Raw genomic sequence first — 15,554 nt, forward strand, 5'->3', positions numbered from 1 at the left:
CGCCACCAAGTTCAAGAACAGCCACTTCCCTTCAACCATTCAGTCTTGAACCAACCTGCACAACCCTAATCACTACAGTTTAAATTTTTTTTTAATTTTTAAAATTTTATTTACAGCGTGGTAACAGGCCCTTCAGGCGCAATGAGTCTGTGCTGCCCATTTTAAACCCCCATACTGTATTAACCTACCCGTACGTCTTTAGAATGTGGGAGGAAACCCATGCAGACACAGGAGAACATACAAACTCCTTACAGACAGCAACACCATGACCACTTTGATCACTTTGCACTTAAATGGACTTTGTTTTTTATGTTCTAATTGTGTTCTTGTAAAATTCATGTAGAATTTATGCATAATTTATGTTTTTCTTGGGAATGTTGTGTATCTGATGCTATGTGCCTGTGATGCTGCTTCAAGTTTTTCATTGCACCTGTGCAGACATGTACTTATGCATATGACAATAAACCCAACTTTGACTTTGCAAGTTTTATCCTCTAAGGATGTGTCCCACTGAAGTGAGAAATTCTAAGAGGGATGCTGAGAAGTTGTTTTCCCACAGAAGGAGTGGCCCCAACCAGGGGCACAGGTTCAGATATGCGGGGCTGAGACAAGAGAAATTTCTTCCCTCAACGGGTTGTGAACCTCCATAGAGGACTGTGGGTCAATCACTGAGACAAAGATCAGTAGATTTTTGGACAGTAGGGGAACCATTAGATATGGGAATCAGGCAGGAAAATGGATGAGGTAAAGGATCAACTTTATTGGATGCCAAAGCGTGCTTGGGTAACCATAATGTCTAATCCTTCTCCTATTTCTTTTGCTGGATAGGATTCATTTCAAAGAACCAGGATCCTGCTTTTATTGCCTTATTTCTGCCATTCATGAGACAATATCGGGCAAGCCATATGCTGGAATTTGCATGGGCAATTTGACAGCCAGTCTCTCATTCAAACAATTCAGTCACTCATTTGAGTCATGCATCTTTATTGCTCTATAGACTGACATTCATATTACTTGACATCTTAATGTCCACTTCACAGAAATCTAAATTTTAAATTAAGATTGTCCAGCACAACATATTGGCATAAGTAGACATATTTCACAAAAAACATCTTAGTTCCATTTGCACAGCTCTTAATTTCTTTTGACACATGTAATTTGCCTCTGACTTCCAACCATTACTTGAATAACCACATGTAATAATGCTTCAGCAGCAGTGTTAAATTTGGATCTTCTACATGTTTCATTTCACTTTAAAGGGGACCAAAAATCTGTTTCTCTTTCCTTAAAGTGAAGGATGCTAAATGTTCATTCAAGTTATTGAAGTGCATCCATTATGGTCAGCATAATGACATAAGTATTTGTTTAGAGGCAGAGAAAGTTAATGTGCAGGTAAAAGCAGGTAATTAGGAAGACAAAGAGAATGAATTGCAAGGGAGATGGAGAAGTAGGCAGGTCTTTGCACACACGCACAGGGCATTGGTGAGGCTGCACTTAGAGTATTGCTTACAGTTTTGGTCTCCTTACTTAAGGAGAGATGTACATCACTGGAGGCAGTTAAGAGTAGGTCAATTCCTGTGATTAATGCATTGATTTATGCAAAAAGCTTGATGATATATACTCCTTGGAGTTCGGAAGAATATGAGGTAAATTCTTTACAACGTATAAGCTTCGGAGGGGACTTGAGTGAGAGGACAGTCAGAGGATGATTCCCCTAATGGGGCATGTCTAGAACGAGGGGAGATAGTTTCAAAATAAGGGGTCACCCACTTAAGATGGAGGTGAGGAGGAATTTCTTCTTTCAGAGAATCTTCAGAATTCTCTACCCTGAGAGCTCTGGAGGCAGAGTCATTGGAGATATTCTTGGCCAAGGTGGATTTTGGAACATAGGGGAGTCCAGGATAAGAAAGAACAGATAGGGAAGTGGGAGTGAGGTTAAGATCTGATTTGCCATAATCTTATTGTCTGGTGATACATGCGAAAGCAACCTTCTCCAGTTTAATAAAAGGGCAACACAGTGGCTGACATGTATGTGATACTTCAGCAGAAAATGTCCACCAGCTGATAAACTCTATCAGTTAGCTCCATCTTTAATGTCTTAAAGATGTCAATGTTATTTCTCGTATTTTCTTATGACATTGAAGGAGGACATTTGGCCCATTGAATTTATGCCTTCTTTAAGACTAGTCCCATGAATCCCATTTCCCCCTTATTTCCATAACCTATTCTCTCTCAAAAGCACATCCACACCATTCTGATTCTCCAGCAGCCACCTACACCAGGTGTAACTTACAGTAACCAATTAACTTGCCATCTTTGGGATGTGGAGGAAACTGGGGCACCCAGAGGAAAGCCACATGATCACAGGGAGAACGTCCAAACTCTGCACAGGTGGCAGGGTTGAACATGGGTCACCGAGCTCTGAGGCAGAAGAAATATCTGTGCATCATTGTGCTGCCCGTAAGACTTATAAAGAATGTTGGAATCAGGATATCACCGGCAAGGCCAGCATTTATTTCCCATCCATAATTGCTCTTGCACTGAGTGGCTTGCTTGTCTATTCCAGGAAGCATCTAAGAATCAGCCAGTCACAAATAGGCCAGAGCAGGTAAGAAAAGCAAATCTTCTCCCTTGATCAACAGCAGTGAAACAAATGGGTCTTTACAACAAACTGTTTTTATTTTCTGTTATTTTCCAAGTTAATCCTTTTAACAGCTGCCATAGTGGGATTTGAACTCAGGTCACGACTGTTTTTGCTGGCCCCTGGAATACTTACCTGACTTCAGTCCAGCTATACATAAACAACATAAGGGCAAAAGAGTTAGAGAGCTGTGTTGCCATGGGAACGGTTAGTAGGGGTGGAGGTCGAGTGGTGGAGTGGGCCCATATGGGAAGGCCGTGAGGATGGCCAGCTTGGTCCTGAGGCTGAATCTAGAGGGAGTATTGCACTTAATGGCTGCTCAAGCCTGCTCCACCTTTGCCTCATTGATTTTCCTGTCTGATTCCCATTTCCAATGGTACCCTTACTGTCCAGATCTCTACAGGTGCCTTGAATACATTCAGTGGCAGACCATCCACAGTCCTTGGGCTGGAGAATTCCAAAGATTCACAACAATTCGGTGAAACTATTTGTCCCCAGCCCCAATAAACACCTGAAAAACTTGATCAGAAACTCATGGTGCAAGCAGAGAGGAAGGAATTTTTAGAAACATGACTTAAAGCATGAGTCTTCTGATTGTATTGTCAATCTCTAAAACTAACTGGCCTTCTGCTGAGAGTCTTTGCTGGAGCTGGACTGCTTTGGTCTGCATTAAAATCCCTTTCACTCCAAATAAGGCAGTTGGTGACTCATTATGTTTTCCTGGGAGTCCAGAAGTCTAGAACAAGAGGATCAAACCAAAGAAAATGGTTTGATGGATCAAACCAAAATTTGACATTTCATCATTCACTTTAAGCCTAAAAGTGTGAGCTGCAGAAAATTGAATAGCATTGAGTAACCATCTCCAACATCACTACCTAACGCACCCTCCCCACCACGTATCCAACCATCCCCTTCTCCCAGTTTCTGCACCTCCACCACATCAGCTCTGAAGATGAGGCCTTCCATTCCAGGACATCTTGACCTCATAATCTACCTCGTCATGGCCCTTGCACCTTACTGTCTACCTGCACTGCACTTTCTCTGTAACTGTAACACTATATTCTGCATTCTGTAATTGCTTTTCCCTTGTACTACCTCAATGTACTTATGTTTTGAAAAGATCTGTATGGATGGCACACAAATCTAAGTTTTTCACTGTTTCTCGGTACATGTGACAATAATAAACCAATTCCAATTCCAATTCCAACATCCCAAATGTCTTCTTTTATCCCTTCTACCATGTTTGATGGAGTCCTCTCTATTGTTTCCTCCAGTTCCCAGACTTAAGAGTCATAGAGTAATGCAGCACGGATACAGGCCCTTCAGCCCAATGAGTCCATGCTGACCATGTTGTCCACTCAGCTAGTCCCAACTTCCTGCGTTCGGCCTGTATCCCTCTAAGGCCCGCCCCACCATGTACCTAGCCAAGTGCTTTCTAAATGATACTATTGTACCTGCCTCAATCATTTACCTGCTCTCTTCCCCCACCTACCTCCCTCCAAACAGAAAAACCTAATATGTCAACAATTCCTTTCCCCACCACAGATGCTGCTTGATCCACTGAGTTCTTCCAGCTGTCTGTTTTTTGTTCCAGATTCCAGCATTCCACTCTCCTGTGTGTCCACATTCTCGTAATCCTTCGACCCGGGAGTTTCGCGCACACAAACAAATGGCTTTAATAAAAGATAAAAAGTTATTATCATGCGTTTAATGTCAAGCATATGTTACAATCACAACCCAAATCACATCTGCAATGTCTACATTTATTCCTGCTAAAACAGAAAAAAATTCATTCTCACATGGAATTGTTTCAAATCAGGGATAAGGAGAGGAATTCCAGAGCTTGGGGCCTTGGCAGCTGAAGGCACAACACATGTGTAGAGAAATGGGAGGCACACAGAAATCATGTGTGGTTATGAGGCTTGTGTAGATGAACATAGAACACTACAGCACAGTACAGGCCCTTCGGCCCACAATGTTGTACCAACATTTTACCCTGCTGAAAGATCTATCTAACCCTTCCCTCCCACATCGCCCCCCCCCCATTTCTCTATCATTCATGTGTCTATCTAAGAGTCTCTTAAATGTCCCTAATGTATCTGCCCCCACCACCTCTGCCGGCAGTGCGTTCCATGCACCCACCAATCTCTGTGTAAAAAACTTACCCTTGACATCCCCCTTATACCTTCCTCTAATCACCTTAAAATTATGTCCCCTCGTGTTAGCCATTGTCGCACTGGGAAAATGTCTCTGACTGTCCACTTGATCTATGCCGCTTCCTATCAATGACTGATAGGAATTTAAAATCAATGATGAGAATTTTATAATTAAGGCATTGTTTAGACAGGATGGTATTTGCACCATCTGTGCAGATATACAGAAGGCATTTTGTATTGCATGTTAATTTGAAACTAATAACTAAATCACAGTATTTGATTGTGGCCATTGAAGCTGGATGGGATATCGTCCTGAATCTAGTACTGCCTTTCCGATCCTTCTCCTGATTTGGGTGATCAAGTTAACATACCAACAAACTCTGTCGCTAAACCTGGAGCAGTTCATTCACTAATCCTGTGTGCGATGCACTTATATGGGAATCTTCCTGACATACTCCATCAGAATATAATTTTTTTTTAAATTGCTGCTGGTCCTGTAGCCACGGTAACCACAGCACTCCCTCAGCCGTCAGGAAGGTCACCAGCCATCTCTGGTTCCTGACAATGAACATTTTCAGTGAGAAACTCAAAATGACCCTTCTAGATGCCATGAATAGTAAATTCATTCTTTGCAGCCAAAGATAATTTTAAACAATTTAAATTGAGTGCAGCAATGATGGCTTTCAGATCCTCATGATTTTCCACTCAATGTAGCTTCCCGTAATCCTTGAAGGAAAAATTATTCAGCGAGGTTTGGCTCTTTGCCTTTCTCTATGCTGCAGCTATTAAAGTAACCCTCTGCTTTCCTGATAGATCTTCTTGCATCCATCACTTTTCTATTCTTTCTTGGTTTAGTGCCTTTCCCCTTAGTGTGATTGTTTCAACTTTGGTCTGCTTCTGGCTGTTTAACTCCCAGGATTCCCAGAAGGAGGGATTCGTGTGGGAAGCACAAGAGCACTCTGGAAATGAGGAACAAGAGAAGCACAATGAACTCCGCTGGAACCTTACATCCAAGACCAGGAGGAAGCCATTCAAACCCATTCAGTCTTTTAATAGGATTGTGGCAGATCTCTATCTTAACTCCGTTTAACCAATATATATAAATAAGAGTGACATCACAGTGTGACATATGCAATCACACATGTATTGTTATGTCCACGAGCACAACCTGAGAAGAACCTCAAAGAAACCATTCACATCTTCTAGGGTTTCATAGAATATAGAACATAAAACATTACAGCACAGTACAGGCCCTTCAGCCCACGATGTTGTGCAGACCTTTTAACCTAATCTAAGATCAATCTAACCATTCTCTCCCACATAGCCCTCCATTTTTCTATCATCCATGTGCCGATCTAAGAGTCTCTTAAATGTCCCTAGTGTATCCGCCTCTACCAGCACTCCTGGCAGCGCGTTCCACGCACCCACCACTCTCTGTGTAAAAAAACATCTCTGATATCCCCCTTGTACTTTCCTCCAATCACCTTAAAACTATGCCCCCTCGTGTTAGCCATTTATGCCCTGGGAAAAAGTCTCTGACTGTCCACTCGATCTATGCCTCTTATCACCTTGTACACCTCTATCAAGCCCCCTCTCATCCTCCTTCTCTCCAAAGAGAAAAGCCCGAGCTCACTCAACCTATCCTTATAAGACATGCTCGCCAATCCAGGCAGCATCCTGGTAAATCTCCTCTGCATCCTCTCTAAAGATTCCACATCATTCCTGTAGTGAGGCAATCAGAACTGAACATAATATTCTAAGTGTGGTCTAACCAGGGTTTTATAGAGCTGCAACATTACCTGGCGGCTCTTGAACTCAATCCCCTGACTAATGAAGGCCAACCATATGCCTTCCTAACAACCCTATCAACCTGCGCGGCAACTTTGAAGGATCTATAGACTTGGACCCCAAGATCCCTCTGTTCCTCCACACTGTTAAGAATCTTCTCATTAACCCTGTATTCTGCCTTCAAATACGACCTTCCAAAGTGAATCATTTCACACTTTTCTCCGTATTCTAGCATGTTGCTCTTCACACTTACCACACTTGACACTTGGAACACAGGCCACTTACATTACAAAGCTAATTCTGTTTCCTTTGATATTCTTACCGAACAAGAATCCATCAGCTTCCGTTCCTGAACCACAACACGTTTCAGTAGGAAGAGCCATCCAGAGTCTCACTATCTTTGCCAATAGAAAAGTCCACTAGCTTCACTTCTGAGCAGCAGATTCTGATTATAATGTTGTGGGTTTCCTGACCAGTGAAAACTGTTTATCTTGGTCTAGCTCATTTTGGACAGTTTGTTATTTGGAAAACTAAGATTGTATTGGCATTATAATACATGGTAGTGTAGCGGTTAGCATAACACTATTACAGCGCCAGCGACACAGGTTCAAATCTGGCCACTGTCTGTAAGGAGTTTGTACGTTCTTCCTGTGTCTGCATGGGTTTCCTCCGGGTTTCCTCCCACATTCCAAAAAAAAGACGTACGGGTTAGGAAGTTGTGGGCATGCTATGTTGGCACCGGGAGCGTGGCGACACTTGCGAGCTGCCCCAAAAACACTCTACGCGAAAGATACATTTCACTGTGTGTTTTGATGTACATGTGACTAATAAAGAAATCTTATCTTATCTTAATGTCAGAACCTTCACTGCAGCAGCTTCATGTGTTAACTGATGCAACACCGTTAATGCCCAGATGTTCAACTTGACACTGCAGTAAAACCGATGGGCACCCAACCTTCTTGGCATTTCACTGAAACCAGAAATCAGGTTTCTACAACGGGCACCTAACCAACAGCCGTAGTTTTTGGCTGACGTTCTTAAAAGAGTGCCACAGAGATGAAGTTGCCAGCTTTTGGAGGAGGAATGTTGTTGGAATCTGTCCTCTCAGGTGGATGTAATCAATCCCACAGTGCTGTTTTGAAGGAGAGCAAGGGATCCATCTCCAGTGCCCAGTATAATATTTATCTTAGAATCAGATTCAGATTCAGATTAGTTTATTGTCATACACACCAGGGTGCAATGAAATTCCTTGTTCGTGTGAAACTCATAAACAGTATACATGTTAATAATAAGTACAACAATAAATACAGTGACAAATGCAAAACAATGGAATGGTACAAAGTACAGTAGTGCAAACTGAGGTAGTGCAAAAAGAAATGCTAAAGTGACAATAACAGAAGAGGTAGACTTAAGGGTTCGAGAATGTGGCAGCTCCACCGGGAAGGGGATGTGAAAGAGGTGATTGGTTCAGAAGTCTGACAGCAGTGGGGAAGAAATTGTCCTTGAGGCTGGTCGTCTGGGCTTTCAAGCTCCTGTATCTTCTCCTACAAGGCAGAAGAAGGAAATGGGAATGGCCAGGGTGGCAGGCATCCTTGATGATACTGTTAAGCTTCCTGAAGCAATGCACCATGATGGTGGACTGAATGGAAGGAAATGATCAACCAGAAACGTATTATTGGCCATTATCACACTGCTGTTTGAGGCAGCTTCATGTGAACAGTTTACCTGCTGAAGTTCCCAGCTCTATTGTGACCTCACCTCATGGGCTCAGACCACATTAGCACTGCAGTAACCATTCTCAGCTGGACAATTCCTCAGATCCTGTCAGCCTTGATACCCAGATCATCTCACGAGGCAGAGTAGGCCATAAGTGGCAACTAGGCTTCATGCAAACTGAGGCCCACCCATGGGCCACCTGACGGATTTACTGTTTATCTGATAAAATGATTGAAAACAGAAATGATTCAGTGTCACAATAAGCTATCTCTGAATCACAATTTCTCAACAGAATAATGTCATTGAAAACTTTGTCACATTCTTGTGGAGAAAATGGCTCAAAAAAAAGCAAACTGCTGGAGGGACTCAACAGGTCAGGCAGCGTCTGCAGAGGGAAATGAACAGTCGACGTTTTGTGCCAAGACCCTTCACCTGGACTGGAAGAGTAGAGGTGAGACAGCCGGTGTGAAGAGGTGAGGGGGAGGGGTGGGGAAAGACCTGGCAAGCCGTAGGTGGATCCACGTGAGAAGGGGCGATTGGAAGATGGAGTCAGGTGGGGGAGGGAAGGGTGGAGGTAGCAACAGAGGCTGAGAGGTGATAGGTGGAGGCAACAGCGGACCGCAGATGATGGAGTCTGATAGGAGAGGAAGGTGGAGCATGGAACCAAAGAAGGGACATGGGGTAGGCAAATGGGACCAGTGGGAGGAGGGGGCCCAGTGGGAGGAATGTGTGGGTGATGAACAGATGTAGTGGCTGGGGGATGGGAAAGAGAAAGTGGGTGATGGGGTCCCCGGGGGTGGGTTTTGTGTGGGAGGACATGGGTAGATCAGAAGGAGAGGAAAAGGGACAGAGTGAGAGACCTGAAATTGGAGAATATGGCTCATTTAGCTCAAGAAAATAGCAAGAAGAATGAGGTTTAGGTAATGACTCAAAATTTGCTGGTAAGATTTCCTCAGCACACCTACAAGGAGCCGCTTCCTTACCTACTTAGGCCCGTTCGTCTTTTGTGGGCTGATTGGCAACAAATACATTGAGGAAACCATGGGAGTCCTCATCAACAAAGCTCAGGTGAGCATAGATCCTTCATATGGGGAGGTGGGGGAATGTCAGAACAGTTCCACCTGCAGAAATGTTGGCATCAATCAGCTTAGCCTGCTGTCAAAAGTGCCATAGATCTTTCTAAATGCCCTCCAAGATTTAAAAAATTATTGGAAAATTATTTGAACTGGTGAAATAGTAAATTTCTACTGTATACAGAATTAAAGGTGCTTAAAACATTTTGACACATTCAGGTAAACTCAATTTGTGTTAAAAAATATAAATTACCATTTACTTATCAAGATCCCTGCACTGCACTGGGTCGAATCACCGCCAGTTTACCGAGGGCAGTGTAGGAAAAGCCCCAGCAAAGTCCTATTAGGAAATGTGGGGCTTTGCCATTCATACCAGAGTTTTGAAATTCCCAACACCTGCAGGGAGAAATTCCAACAGTTCCTTTCAGAACAGGAGCATTTCTCAAGAAATTCCACTGTAAACACATTTTAAAATTGTATTCATAGGGCTGATTTGAAGGCATTAAGAACTGTTAAATAAAGTGTTAGAATTTAAAAGGTCATATTTTAAAAACAAATTACATCCCAAAAATTAAAATTCTGCTATCACGAGTCATGCTTGCAATTTCAAAGATGACATTTGTCAATCAGAAACGGATAATCATATAACGTGAAACATTCTGGAGAACCTGCATTCAAAATGCACATAATGAAACGTGACAAGATTGTCCCTTGGATTTTAACATTTCTTAAAAAGGTTAAAGAGATCTTAGCTCATTTTGAAATATAGCAAAAAGAACAAAACAATTCCTGAGATTTTAAATACATTTTAACTGACCTTCAACTGGAATAATTTAACCTTTCAACGAATAACCTTAGTTGTTTGAAACTATAGAAAAGTAGTGTAGGAGGCTGAGCAATATTATGATATCCAATTATTATATTTGCATAAATATGCAGATTATGTGTTAGATAAAATAAAACCGGGTGGTGTGTCAAAATCAGTAAGAAATTATTCACCGCCATAAATGTCAGGTTAGATTGATAAATATGTTAGCATACAATATATCCTTCAGATGGTAATTCTATCAGATGTTTTTAATAGGAAAGTAAAGACTTGAATAATCATATATGTAGCAATGTGGGACATTAGGTCAATACTTGATTGTGCACATTTTGCAAAAAAGATCCTACTTCTTTCTTAAGGCAGATAAAAACATTTGGTAGAAGAATTTGCTTCTTCTGTAAATATTAACTCCTTCCTCTTTCCAAACAACAATGCACACTTGTTAATTCGAATTAAAAAAAACATTTTATTCAAAACCTGCTTAAGAACATGAAATACAAATCAAAGGCTTGGAGTGAATAATGTTTTGATATAACACCTTTGTGGTTTATTATCTTGCTTTGACCGCAATCTGTGTGGCATCAGGATTAGGTTGTCAGCTCAAAGGAATAGCCTAACTTTTTATGCATTTGTTTAAAAGTGACCAATTTGAACTTTGGCGTTATTAGCTTTTGGATAGGAATATTGCTTGGAGTGAACTTGGCTCAGTGGTAACATTCATGCCTCAACAAACAACAAGCCGACATAATGGAGGCTCCAAGTCAGAGCAATTTGTGGTGAAGAATTGTGGTGATCTGACCGTCTGACATTTTGAGCACTCTGTCCAGTTCTAGCCACTGAAGCCACAAGGGAAACACTGCACTCATATAGCGGGGGACAGAGAGGTGATGCAGGTCATTAATCTCACTTATAAAGAAAGGTTATGCTAGTGCTTTTTCACCTTGACTTGAGCTATCAAAATAGTTTTTTTTCACTTATTTGTTCACAGGGCCTAGATATCATGGATCATAGAGAGATACAGCACAGAAACAGGCCCTTCAGCCCACTGAGAGCACACTGACCACCAACCACTCATTTACATGAATCCTACATTAATCTCATTTATATTAGGCCTACTTTAATCCTACTTTTATTCTCCACACATTCTCATTAATTCCTCCCAGATTCTACCACTCACCCATGCACTAGGGACAGGTTACACTGTCCATTAACCTAACGAACTGCACAGCTTTGGAATGTGAGAGAAAGCAGAAGGAAACCCACATTCACAGGGAGAACATGCAAACTCCGCACAGACAGCAGCTGAGGTCAGGATGAACGCAGGTCACCGGCACTGTGAGGTAGCAGCCCCATTAGGAATGTCATTGGCATTCATTGCCCTTGCTCTTTCAGCAGGCAGTTACAAATCATCCACGTTGATAGGTCTGGAACCACAGAGAGACCAGACTGGATAAGGATGGTGGATTTCTTCCCCTGATTGATACAGGGCTTTCTGACAATCCATAACTTCATAGTCAACAGTATTTAAACTAGCTTTTTTTATTCCAGATTGTATTAAATTACCTGGAAATTAATTTCTCAACTGCTGGACTGAGGTTCCAGCTTGCAGTCTGCATCAATTGTCCACACTTAACCGCAATGAACCGTAAGAAAGACATGTAGATATTTTCACAACCTTGCAATGTCTTGAAACACCTTACATCCAAATAAATAACTTTTGGAGTCCTGCCTCTGAGTTGGTGTAGAAAATGCACCTGCTAATTTGGACCCAGCAAGATCCCACAAAAAAGCAATATGGAAATGACCAGATAACTAATTTGTGATTGTTCAATGTTTTGCCCAGACATCAGTGATAACTCCCCTGCACTGCTTCAAAATATTTGCATCCACCTGATAAGGCAGGTAAGGCCTTACTGGAGATACAGAAGCTTGAAGTCCCACACCACCAGGTTCAAGAACAGCTACTTCCCTTCAACCATTCAGTTCTTGAACCAACCAGCACAACCCTAATCACTACAGTTTAACAACACTATGACCACTTTGATTACTTTGCACTAAAATAGACTTTTTTGTTCTAATTATGTTCTTGTAAAAATTTGTGTATAAGTTATGTATAATTTATGTTTTTCTTGTGACTGCTGCTTATATGATGCTATGTGCCTGTGGTGCTGCTACAAGTACGATTTTCATTGCACCTGTGCACACATGTACTTGTGCGTATGACAATAAATTTTACTTTGACTTTAACATGTAATCCAGAAGACACATCTCTGACAGTACAGCACACCCTCAGTACAGTGTTGAAGTGTCAGCCTGGATTTTTAGAAAGATAACAGCTAAAACTGAAAAGCAAACATCAGCTAAATTGAAGGAGAAGGACAGGGAACCATAGGTCAACCTACTTAAACAGGTCAGTACATGGAAGTGATGAACAACACTCAAGAGGGAGCAGAGGAGATTTGTGAGGATTTTGCAGGACTGAGAATTTTATTTATGAGGCAAAACTGCCCAGACTGGGATTGATTCCTTCAGGTAAAAAAATACTGAAGAGAAATTTAATCCATGATTTTATGCAGCACCTAGACACACTGAACAGGTAATTGCGCCAGCAGAGAGATCCATAACCACGTGCCAAAGATTAAAGATAATTGGTGGTCGGATTGGAGGGGGATTGAAGAAATAAATTGAACCCAAAGAGATGTGAGTGCTTGAACCCACTGCCTGAAAAGGTGATGCAGAAACCCCCATCACATTTCAGCAATACCTTGGATTTGCACCAGTAGATCCATGACCTACAAGGGGACAAGGCTGAGAAGTATTTTGGTTGAGAAGTATTTCAGATTTGGTCTCCCTGAAATAGAAAAGATGTGTTACTAAGCTGGAAATCATGCAGAAAACATTTACAAGGATGTTGCCAGAACTTGAGGGACAGTTATAGGGAGAGATTGAACAGGCTAGGACATTTTTCCTTGGAGTGTAGGAGACTGAAGGATGATCTAATAGAGGTGTATAAAATCATGAGAGGCATAGACCAGGTGAATGCACTCAGTCCTTTTCCCAGGACTGGGGAATCAAGAACTAGAGGGCATAGGTTTAAGATTAGAGGGGAAAGATTTAATAGGAATTTGAGGGGCGACTTTTTTACACAGAGGGTAGTATGTATGTGCAATCAGCTGCCAGAGGAAGTGGTTGAGGCAGGTACAATAACAACTTTTAAAAGACATGTGGATAGGTACATGGATAGAAAAGGTTTAGAAGGTTAAGGGCCAAATTCAGGCAAATGGGACTAGCTTAGGTGGGTATCTTGGTCGGATTGAACTAGTTGGGCTGAAAGGCCTGTTTCCGTGCTGTATAACCCTATAACTCTATGACTCTAAGTAGGGTCGTGCAAATAGTTGCTTCTATGCTGTAGATTTCTACAATTAGATAAGACAAGATAAGATGAGATACCTTCATTAATCACATGTACATCACACAATGAAATGCATCTTTTGCGCAGAGTGTTCTGGGGGCAGCCTGCAAATGTCTCGCTTCTGGCGCCAACATAGCATGCCCACAACTTGCTAATCCATATGTCTTTGGAATGTGGGAGAAAACCGGAGCACCCGGAGGGAACCCACGTGGACCCAGGGAGAATTACAGACAGCGGCCAGAATTGAACCCGGGTTGCTGGCTCTACAATAGCATTACGCTAACCGCTACACTACCATGCCTGCTCTCCATGTTCTCTGATTGCAAATTTTTACGTAGAAGCTTACTGCTGCTGACAGAACTCGCTGCTATAGAGCTCGTTGACAACACTTATGTATCATTTCATTTTATTTCTGGATCCATATAGTGCTTTGCAAAATCAAAGTATTCCAAGAAGCCATCCAGATCAGAAAAAAATGCTTGCCCAATAAGCTAAACAACTTTGAAATATACTTTGGTGCCTGTCGTGTACATGATTATATAAGTGAGGGTAGCTTTAAGAACTGATTGGTATAACTTTTGATACATTATTGTACCAGACACTACTGTTGATCGAGAGTCTGTACCTTCTCTAAAGAATGTTCTTTCTGTTTGTTATTTGTTTCTGCGATCAGCAAAAGTGAAGAGCTTATATTGGTAAAGATGATGGGATTTTGTTTATTGACATAGCAGGACAGTGATCCAGTGCAAAGGCAAATCCAGTCTCATGCAGTTCTTTGATGTCTTTGAGCTACCCCTGCTAGAAGACTTCAACACATCTGTCAAATATAATCTCACTAACACCACCCAATAACTTCTGACTTTGCAGGAAAACATTGAATTGAGATTCACTGAAAAATCCTGCACTGACTTGACAGAGTTCATTTCTCTATTCAGAAATATTTCACTTTGGATCAACACTACATGGCCCTTGCTTTCCCCAGTCCAGGTGAGCTCAGTATCTCAATCAGTGGAAATTGGTCCCTGGGTGTGAAAGCTTGGGGCTCATGTCAAAATTCAAAGACTTGGGTACAATGTTCAGCGGGGAGAGAGTTCCACAGTGTCAGAGGACCTGTCCTTTGGAGGTGTTTCTCACCTAGATATAAAAACCCATGGTGCTATTGCAAAGGAGAATGGGGAGTGTTGGTCAATATTTATATTAATATTAGTAAAAAATTATAATCTATTTTGTATCACACTTTGTAGGAGCTTCTGTGTGCAAATTTCTAAATGAATGCAAATCATTTTAAGATAAAGGTATCTGGATTACAAGCCCTGTCAACTACCAACAGGATGTGGGGAGAGAGGTGAAACGTCTGCACCAGCCCTATCTCACAATGTAGGGCACCATAATCCCTGCTAGGCTGAAGAGCTTCTTATAGCAAAGTCACTTATGATGAGAAAGCCTTAAGGGCTCTAATTAATTTTGCTTTTGGACAGATATAATTCAGACTGCAGACGAGTAAGTGAACCAAGATGTACATACGATGCACCACCTGTGTCTCCCATCTGACACAATGGCCTGAAGCGAGTCACATTGTTTCCAACCACACTGAGGAAGACTGCGGAATCCTAATAGTTTGTTTTGCAATGACAATTAAGCTTGATTGCTCACTAAATTACAGCTCATAACCAATTTTTTTTTGTTCATTTAATGATATAGGCTGATGCTGTGTGAATCCTAATCAGCTAAGTATTCACGTAAACACTTGTGGCAACACTGACTCCAGAGAAAGAGTAAAAGGCACTTCATCAGGAAATGATTGGAGCAAAGTTTTCCATAAAGTGAGCATGATATTAGCTTATCCTGGATGCTCATTCCAGAAGGAACATAGAAACATACAACAGCACAGCACAGGAACAGGCTCTCCAGCCCATGATATCGATGCCAAATTTGATGCCAA

This window comes from Pristis pectinata, chromosome 22 (genome assembly GCF_009764475.1).
Source record: "Pristis pectinata isolate sPriPec2 chromosome 22, sPriPec2.1.pri, whole genome shotgun sequence".
NCBI classification, from domain to species: Eukaryota; Metazoa; Chordata; class Chondrichthyes; order Rhinopristiformes; family Pristidae; genus Pristis; species Pristis pectinata.